We start from the raw sequence: 10,537 nt of genomic DNA, 5'->3' as shown, positions 1-10,537 counted from the left end.
TGCTAAAACATCTGGAAACTTAAACTGATCAGTCCACAGGCTGACCTTAAAATCACAAAAATAAGGTAGCTTATTTGATCAAACTGTTAAGAAAAAGTCCATGACTTGCTCTGTTAAATCTGACTGGACTTTTTTTTAGAGATTGTGCAGGGTCAGTTCTCATTCAAAACCCATCCAGTAGTCTGGTATGAAGAAATCCTGCCTTGCCAATTTCAGACGTTGGCCATTCATGAGTTTTCAGTGTTAGATGAGGTGCTCAAGCATTTTCCATCCATATTTATCAAATTCCTAATTTCTCTTTCAGGTGGGCTCTCTGGTATTGTAAGGAATACGTGTCAACTAAAACTTTTACTACCCTGATTACACTGAAAATGTTTCTTTCCATTGTGGATTCTGAGATGATTAAAAAGTTGTGTTCTGACTGAATACTTTCCCACACTTGTTATACTGGTAATATTTCTCTCTGGTGTGAATTCTCTGGGGCTGGTTAAGGGCTGACCACTGACCAAAAAGTTTCCCACTTGTGGCATTTATTATAATTAGGTTCTTTCTCCAATATAGATTCTCTTATGACAAATAAGCCTAGTGTTTGCACTGGAACCATTCTCATATTCTCATATTCTACATATTTGTGGATTTAATTACAGTGTGAATTCTCTTATTTTCAATGAAGCTTGCACTTTGAGTAAAGGCTTTTGCACCCTTACCATGCTTATAGATTTCTCAGCAGTGTGGATCTGTGATACTAAATAAGGACAGTTCTGAGTGTAACTCATTCCACATTCATCACTTATGCCATTCCTGTGGAATTTTCTGGACATCTTTCTACTCTTTCCTGATATATTTTGACTTCTATACAATCAGAATTCTGAGGAATAATGTCATCAAATCAGACAGTGTTTCCCTATTGGCATGTTATTTCTTCAGATTTTTTCTGCTTTGGAATTACCTTCTTATTCTTCATTTTGTTCAAATCATCTGAAAGAAACTGTGAAAATGACAATATAATTCACTCATCCACACATCCTTACTCACTCACTTGTTCATTTAGTAAGCACTTATTGGAAATACATGATAGAAGAAAGAGATAAGAGAACTAAATGTTTCACATAAAGCAGATGTGTATTCAGAGTTTGTGGCTTTTAAATTATAGTGTTTTACCATTTAAAAAATACACACACATATGCATATATATATATATATATGCATTTTCATTCATATATATATACACACACACACACACACACACACATATATAAAGGAATTAAAAGATAAACCATAAAAAAGAGTAAGAAAATGTTATCTATGGAAGGGAGTAGGAAGGGAGGAACAGGAATAGAACTAAATTTCCTTGAAAATGCTTACTTTGTAGGTTTAACAGTTAAAACTAAATTGATATTTTACATAATTAAGGAAAATAAGTTTAAAAAATGATCACTAAACACTGAAAATGAAACAAACTGATCTTAAATGCGTATCCACTGGTGGTATAATTACACAAAAGAGTAATTATTTCAAGTGTCTTTAAAACAATAATTTTTTGGTATTACATCTAGTGAGATATACCTAGATGGGAGAAAAAGCATGCACACACCACTATTAAGCTGTTTATAGTAATTATATTTTTAATGGTAATATTGATATTGTTATTCTGAGGCTATTATATATACATTGTGGGATAAAACAAATGAGCAATTATTTGATACTTTATAATTCCTGGTGTCTTTGAAAAGAGAAGTTTCCAAAAGCAGATGCAGATGAAAGATAAGAGATTACTTAAAGACCCTATGAGTACTGAATTTGAATTTGAACTATCAGTATGAACCTGTGATACATATTTTTACTTAAAATTTTTTCCCTAGCTCTCCCACTGAAAAGGCCAGGGAAGAATGACCAACCAAACAATGAATACTCCTAGTGCCCTACTTTTGGTCTTGAAATACCATTTCCCACTAAACAATATAAAGGCTCCTTGGAAATATGACTGATTCCAGGATTTCCAGCAGTCAAGAAATCAAATGACATATTGCACTGGGCAAATCTGCTGCAAAAGACCTCTTTAAACTATTTAAAAGTAAATACATCACTTTGAAAATTCAGGTGTGCCTGATCCAAACCATGGTATTTTCAATTACTTCACATGCTTGCACAGTTGGACCATGGATAAGGAGGACCAAACATGAATTGATGCCTTTGATTTATGGTGTTGGTGAAGAATACTGAATATACCATGTACTGCCAGAAAATGAACAAGTCTGTCTTGGAAGAAGTTCAGCCAGAACGCTCCTTAGAAGGGGAGATGGGGAGACTTGATCTCACATACTTAAGACCTGCTATCAGTTTGGGATCAATTCCTGGAGAAAGACATCATGCTTAGTAGAGGGTCAGGGAAAAAGACTAACTCACTGCTGTCGAGTCAGAACCGACTCATAGGGACCCCTCCTTGGGTTTCCGAGGCAGTATCACTAAGGAAGTAGATTGCCCAAATTTCCTTCTAAGGAGTGGCTGGTGGGTTTGAACTGCCAACCTTCTAGTTAGCAGTCACATGCCTTAGGCACTACGCCACTAGAGCTCCTAGGGAAGAAGGGAAGGACCTTGAGTGAGATGGGTTGACAGAGTGGTGCAACAATGGGATCAAACATGGAAACAGTTGTGAGACTGGCTCAGGACCATGCAGCACTTCGTTCTGTTGTACATAGGGTAGCTATGAGTCAAAATCAACTCAATGGAACCCAGCAACATGAAGTATATGTCAGCCACTGCTCTAAGTACCTTTCTGATTTTTCTCGCCTTTCTTCCATCTAATTCACCTAGTTAAATCTACCTCTTTAACATAGTTCTATTTCATTACCTCTTCATTTCACACTGCCATCGAGTCAGATCTGACTCATAGTGACCCCTCCTTGGGTTTCCCAGGCTGTACCACTACAGAAGTATATTGCCCAACCTTCCTTCCAAGGAGTGGCTGGTGGGTTTGAACCTCCAGCCTCCTGGTTAGCAGTCAAATGCCTTAGGCACTATACCACCAGAGCTCCTGGTCATTTTTACAGCTACTGCCTTACTTCCACTAACGTACAGCACTGGTTCTTTCTTTGACAATTCTAAGTCATTCTTGCTTTTAGTCTTGGTTCCTTCCAATTTATTCACCACATTGCATCTAGAATATTTCTAGAAGGCTAGAAAGATTACATTATTTTCCTGCTTAAACCCAGAGGGAGGTTCCTCATTCTATTAAGCACCTCTTCCCATCTACTATGCAATGCCACAGTTCACCAAGTGCCTCAAATGGCTTACATGAGTGAGAACATACTGATCTCCTTGGCTATGAATGGCCAGGAAGACCTGGGACAACTGAAGCCATTGGTCTAGTCTCTTCTGCGAGTCAGTGTGCAAACAAACTTCCTATTTGTGCCATGACATAAAAAGAGACACAGAAGCACACCACCCTATATAATCTAAATTCTTTGGCACATTTCAATTATTGTCAATCTACTTTTCCTCTTCATCCTAGCTCTGCTACACCGACCTGCATCTACTTGCCATTTTCTAAAACTGTTTATTTCTTTCTTTCTAAAACTGATTCTTCTTTCACACACTGTGTCTATCACCTAAGGTCTATTTACTTTTTGCTATCCAGTTCCTACTAGTTTACTGAGTTAGCTCTACTATTGCCTGATCAGGAAAGCTGTCTCTACCTCTTCACTCCCCACTTCCAAAAGTCCTCTTCTGTACCAAGGCTGTCCCCCCACCCAAGACACCTTGTAATTGTTATCTGTCTTCACCATTACACTGTCAAGTACTGTCTCTGTTATCTGGTTTATTTCCATTTTTCTGTCATAGAGCCTGGCACACATTTGGCACTCAATAAATGTTTGCTTGATAAATATGCCAACTTCTGGACCTGTTTCCTTGTTCTCATGTGCTGCTGAGTCGGTTCCAACTCTTGGCGACCCCATGTACAACAGAAGGAAACCCTGCCCGGTCCTGCGCCAGCCTCACAATCATTGCTACATTCAAGCCCATTGCTGCAGCCACTGGTAATCTATCTCATTGAGGGTCTTCCCATTTTTTGCTGACCCTCTACTTTATCAAGCCAGATACTCTTCTCCAGGACCTGCTCCTGCCTGATAACATGACTAAAGTATGAGAGACAAAGTCTGGCCACTATCACTTCTAAGGAGTATTCCAGCTGTACTCCTTCCAAGACAGATTTGTTCTGGCAGTACACAGTATATTCGATATTCCTCACCAACACTATAATTCAACTGCATCTGTTCTTCTGTGGTCTTCCTTATTCCTTGTCCAGATTTCACATGCATATGAGGTTAATGAAAATACCATGGCTTGGGTCTTCAAAGTGACATCTTTGCTCTTTAACTTTAAAGAGGTTTAACTTTAAAGAGATTTGCAGATTTGCCTAAGGAAACACATCAATTGATTTCTTGATTGCTGTTCCATGGGTGTTGATTGTGGATCCAAGTGAAATGAAATCCTTGACAACTTCAATATTTTCTCCATTTAACATGATGCCGCTTATTGATCCAGTTGTGAAGATTTTTATTTTCTTTCTGATGAAGTGTAATCCATACACTTCATCAGTGTATCATCAGAGGATCTTCATCAGTAAGTACTTCAAGCATCAGTCTTTGATCTTCATCAGTAAATACTTCAAATCTTCACTTTCAGCAAGCAAGGTTATGTCATCTGTTTATCACAGACTGTTAATGAGTCTTCCTCCAATCCTGATGCTGCATTCTTCTTCATACAGTCCAGATTCTTTGATTTTGCTCAGCATGCAGATTGAATAAATATAGTGAAAGGATACAGCCCTGGCACGTACCTTTCTTGATTTTAAACCATGCAGCATTCCCTGTTCTGTTCAAATGACTGCCTCTTGGTCTATGTACAGGCAAGTTTCTCAAGAGCACAATTAAGTGTTCTGGAATTCCCATTCTTTGCAATGATACCCATAATTTATTATAATCCACACAGTCAAATGCCTTTGCATAGTCAATAAAATAGGTAACCATCTTTCTGATATTCTTTGCTTTCAGCCAATATCCATCTGGCATCAGCAATGATATCTCTCTTTACACATCCACTTCTGCATCTGGCTTGATTTTCGGTCAGTTCCTTGTTGCTATACTGCTGCAACCATTTTTAAATTATTTTCAGCAAAACAAACTGTTTCCTTAACCACAGAAAGTCATGGAACACCACCCTTTGCTTTGCAAAACTGTGAGGATCACATTAAGGTAAAGTACCTTTAAAAGTAGTACGCCTTTACAGTACAAACATACATATTGTATGACAATATGACCATTAATATATGGAGTTATCAAATCTCTGAAAACCTGATCAGGTAATATGGCCTTAGGACTCAGGAAATGTATATTACAAACCACTTTCAGACTTAAGGACCCAGCAGCTGATGGACTGCAGAGAGGCTCCCGTGGGTAAGTGGATGTGAGAGGCTAGTGGTTGCATAGACTCAGCTCTTTACAGTGCTTGTGTTCAGTTCTCCACATACTCAAAACCTCCAGGGGCACAAACACAGAAAAGGGAACTCAGATCCCGGAATGTGGTCTTCACGGGGGAGAAGAACCTGGGAAAAGGGACTTACCTTCAGGTTCCGTGATCTCACTGATGTAGAGGGGCCTGCTGCCTGGGAAGAGGGCCTGCCTCCTGCCTTCATCCATTCAGCGTCAGGGAGGGTTAAGATGTGAAGATACGTCTATGCGAAAAGCACTAGTAGGGTCACAGGCCAAGCCACGAAAATCGGAAGTACGTCACAATGCTCGAACGTGGCTCAGCCGGTTCCTCAACATCCTAAGAAACTGAAGCGTATCCATCACCTCAGTGGTTGATTTATGTTTACAGCCTGGCTCGTGTTAGCTTGCTTACCGCTCACGAGCCTCCTCGGAATCGTTTCGAAGTGAGTGTGGGTTACCAAGGTTCGTAACCTCTCACGTCCAGCAGACACTCAGACTGGGCTGACCTCCCTTCTCCCTCCCGATGAGGCCACCTGGCCCACCTCACCAGATCCAGCCTGGCTCTACAATCTCCAAAACCCCAGTACTCAAGATCCTGTCCTCTAGGGTGGCTGCATAGGGCCTCCAGGGTGATTCCTAAGTTCAGCCCCTATCAGGAACTACAAAGGAGTTCTGGCGGCCTAGTGCCTAAGGCATTTGAAGGTTGGCAATTGAAACCTACCAGCCACTCAGCAGAAGGAAGGCTGGGCAATCTACTTCTGGTGAAGATTTACTGCCTCCAACTCAATGGCAGTGGGTTTTGGATCAGGAACAACAAGGACTGCTTCACACCACAAACTTTAAGGATCTGCAACTCTACCAGGCTAAAGGAGAGACTATACAACCTGGTCCCTGGGATAAGGCAAGGTGGGCTATAGGTACAGGCACATTCAGTTGTTCCTCCTCTACCTTGGGCTTGTAGTTCAGAAGATCTCGGGTTCTCAAAGGAAGAAGAAGAAGAAAAAAAAAAAAAAAAGTTTCCTGGAGGCTGGTATTATTTGTGAAATACCCAGTATCCACTTATCTTTACACTGTGCTTGTCAGCGATGCCAACTTCAAAAACAGTAAACAACAGTTGCCTGATGGGACCAGCAAAAAGAGGGGCAAGTGTAAGCTTGTTCTCCACTGTTTAAATCTTCACTTAAATAAATCAGGCTCCTAATCTCTAGCAGGTTTTCAGCTTGTAGATCTCTGACTATATACCGTTTTATGTTGAATTAGCAGAAAGCCAAGGGTGCGGTGGTAGTGATGGGAGACTGAAACTTCTGCCCTGTGGATGATGGTGGAAGACCTGCAGAACATTCAGCAGAACTGCGGAACATTCAGCAGGGTCACAGAAGGCTGTCCTTGGTACTGTTCAGTAGTAAAAGTGTTCAATTATGTGGGTTAAAGGTAATAATTTATTAAACTGTTTGGCACAATGTCTGGAGCCCATTCATCCTAGATCTCAGCTGAAACTGGCCTACCGCCCCTTACTCTATCTCTGCAAGCTTCTGATCCAATTCCCTGTGTTTCCAGTTTCCTCTATGGATATTCCATACTGCTCCATCTGCATCATGGGAAAGGTGCTGTGCTTCCGCCATGCCATCCGTCTCGTATGGTAAACCATTCACTCAATAGGTTTATCTTAGATAAACTAGCTGTGCTGACAGTGGGGTGTTTTTTAGGTAGAGGGTGTTGTTGTTGTTGTTGTTAAGTGCCATCGAGTCGTTTCCGACTCATAGTGACCCCATGCACAGCAGAACGAAACACTGCCCGATCCTGCGCCAGCCCCACAATCCCTGCTATACTTGAGCCCATCATCGCAGCCACCGTATCAATCCATCTCCTTGAAGGCCTCCCCCTCCTTCGTCGACCCTCCACCCTACCAAGCATGACATCCTTCTCCAGGGATGGTCCCTTCTTACAACATGACCAAAATAGGTGAGACGAAGTCTGGCCATTCTTGTTTCCAAGGAGCATTCTGGCTGCACTTCCTCCAGGACAGATCTGTTAGTTCTTTTAGCAGTCCATGGTACTTTCAGCATTCTTCGCCAGCACCACAACTCAGAAGCATCAACTCTTCTTCGGTCTTCCTTATTCATTGTCCAAGGTAGAGGATGGGCTCCCTTTTTGTTTTTCATAGACATAGGGTCCCACCCTTTCTTACCTAATCCAATAGACTGTTCATGTAGATTATTTCAAACCAGGCAGGTTGTGGATACTTGGCAATCCTAAAGTTCCAACAGCCTCCTGTATATATGTTAGTATATGTTCTTTCTTAACTTTCACAATTGAACATTGTGTTTTTCTGACTTTCTCTCTCATATTCTATCTCCTCATTTGGAAAAAATAAAATGCTTATTGCAATAGTCATGAGCAGGGGGACCACACATCTTGGTTTATGCCTGTTGTTTGGGTGTAATTATTAACAACACTCCCTTTCACTCTCCAAAATGACCCAGATTGGACAATAAATTATACAGTGACCTTGTCTGGAAACCACTGATTGTTAGTTAAAATGCAGATTCCCAGTCTCTGCCCTCAGAAACTGATTCAGTAGGACTAGGGTGGGGACTAGGAAACTGCATTTCGAACAATTAACCCAGTGATTCTAATGAAGATATAGATTAAGAAATAGAGCTTTCATAACTACACAATGATAAGGCTGAGGCACTGGGCATGGAAACCTAGGGTCTAAAGACACTTAAAATTCATACAGTCATTCATAGATTGTGTTCTCCTTTCTGTTCTCCTTTCTACAGAATTAAGAAGGTTGAGATGTGAAGGGCAGGGAGAATATTTTCACTGCTTAAGACAGTATTACCTAAGGCGCTTGGCCCAATTGAGAGACAGGGAGATAGTCAAATATGTATGAAGATGAAGCAAGTTTCTTGGTAACACTTTGTCACCACATCTATCTTTTCATTCTTCCTTTGCTTTGTTCACCACTTGTTGACCTAACTAGAGTTTGAGCATCTAATTTTGCCTTCTGTCTGATTATTTTTTGTCACATTTGTTCTTCCTTTTTCATTTTCCATTCCATTTTGTCATTGTTGCTGCTGCTATTGTTTGCAAATGCCTAAAATGGTGCCTCAGGGGTCCAAGTCTAAGTGTCTATAAAACTACGTATAATTCCCAAATATCTTTGTTTATGGTTTTTCTCTTTTTAACTTGATTAAAAAGTAGATCATGACAAGCGCTTAACTGCTTTAGGCTTTACTTTCCTCATCTATGTATCCAAAACCAAACCCACTGCCATCAAGTCAATTCCAACTCACAGTGACCCCCATTGAGTTTCCAAGGCTGTACATTTTTACAGAAGAAGATTGCCTCATGTTCCTCCTGCAGAGCACCTGGTGAGTTTGAACCACTAACCTTCTCATTAGCAACAAATACCTTACCCACTATGCCAGAATGAGGTAAACTACAGAAGTCCTCTGATTCTACATTTAAAAAGCTCCCATAACACAACAAAATACCACCAAAGATTCCATACTGCTTACCCACCAAACAAAGATTAAACACATTAGAAAGTGCTCAAGACCTTCTCAATCTGGCCCCCACCTCCCATCTTCCACTTCTGTTCTTCCTTACAGGAACTCTATGATCCTGTTCCCTCTACCTGAAGCACTTTCCTTTACCCTCCATCTCCCTCTCTGCAGAGAGTTTATCTTTCTCTTTATCACTAACTCAAGATTGAATCAATGACACGTGTATATTGGTGTGTATTTTATATTTCAAAATCCCTCCACAGAAGAGGTTTCATATTTTATAATGATTTTGACTTCAGAATATACTTTTATTTAAAAAAATCCTTGAAGATAACTTTTGTCTTGGAAAAATATAAAACATAACCTTCTACTATCAATTATGTTATTTTTAAAAAGGAACACTAGTGTCAAATACAGACAATAGGAGATTTTTCTAAATACAAAATATGGACAGAGACTCAATACTTCTGGAGTCCTGATCATCCAATAAAAATTATAGTAAAAGAGAGTCTTCAGTATTCCATCTACAGCTCTAGGCAGGCTTTGACTGCAAGATTCTCAACCATTTCTTGATTCAGGGTCCACTGTCCTGAACAGTGCTCAAAGGGGTACTGAACTATCCTCAAGAATTAATGAAGTTAGTTAACTGGATACAAATCTTAATTTCTCAGACCTTACTCAGCTATAGAACATTGACCACTCTGATCTTTCAGGCTGTACTTTTCAAGGGGATTGGGAGGGATGGGTACTGGTCCAGGGAACACCTGAAAGGAAATGAAGGCTTGACTTCTTGAGCTGAATAAAAGGATTAAAGGAGCTAGCGTGGAAAAAAGAGAAAAGTGAGGGAAATTTAGAAATGTGAAAGAGAAGCAACCAAGAACTTCTGGGCAGAAAGAATCTTAAAAAAAAATCAAAGAAGAGGCCAGTGGCTCCATGCTATCAGTTAGGTCAAATGCCATTTCTCAACTAATGAGTATGCATCTCAGATAAAAGTAATTAGTATAAGAGAATTGTTGTTGTTGTGTGCCATCGAGTTGGACCCGACTCATAGCGACCCCTCCTTGGGTTTCCGAGGCAGTATCACTATGAAAGTAGATTGCCCCATCTTCCTTCCGAGGAGTGGCTGGTGGGTTTGAATCACCAGCCTTCTGGTTAGCAGTCAAGTGCCTTAGCCACTCTGCTACCAGAGCTCCCATAAGAGAATTAGCACATTTAATATCAGAAAACAAGGAAAGTTGGTTTGGTGCACTGTCAATCATTTTAATCATTATTGCATTTTAAGTGGTACATCTATCTCTGCAACATATATAATACCTTTTTTACTTAGTGTTTTACCAGTTGTGGAGGATAATGAGAATTTCTGAGAAGCAATAAAACAAGCACAAACCAAGCCAAATATTCAACCTTCAACTACAGGTGTCAAGAATTCACTCTTCTTGAAGGGCAATGTATCAAATGTGAGTGACCAATATGGCAGCATTGAGGATGAGAAAGACATAGAGAGGTACATGGGAGGTACAGACAACAAATATG

This window comes from Orycteropus afer, unplaced genomic scaffold, assembly GCF_000298275.1.
Source record: "Orycteropus afer afer isolate SDZICR_OR568_19922 unplaced genomic scaffold, OryAfe1.0 scaffold00627, whole genome shotgun sequence".
NCBI lineage: Eukaryota > Metazoa > Chordata > Mammalia > Tubulidentata > Orycteropodidae > Orycteropus > Orycteropus afer.
The sequence above is the reverse complement of the archived record's forward strand: the minus strand, read 5'-3'. Positions refer to the sequence as shown.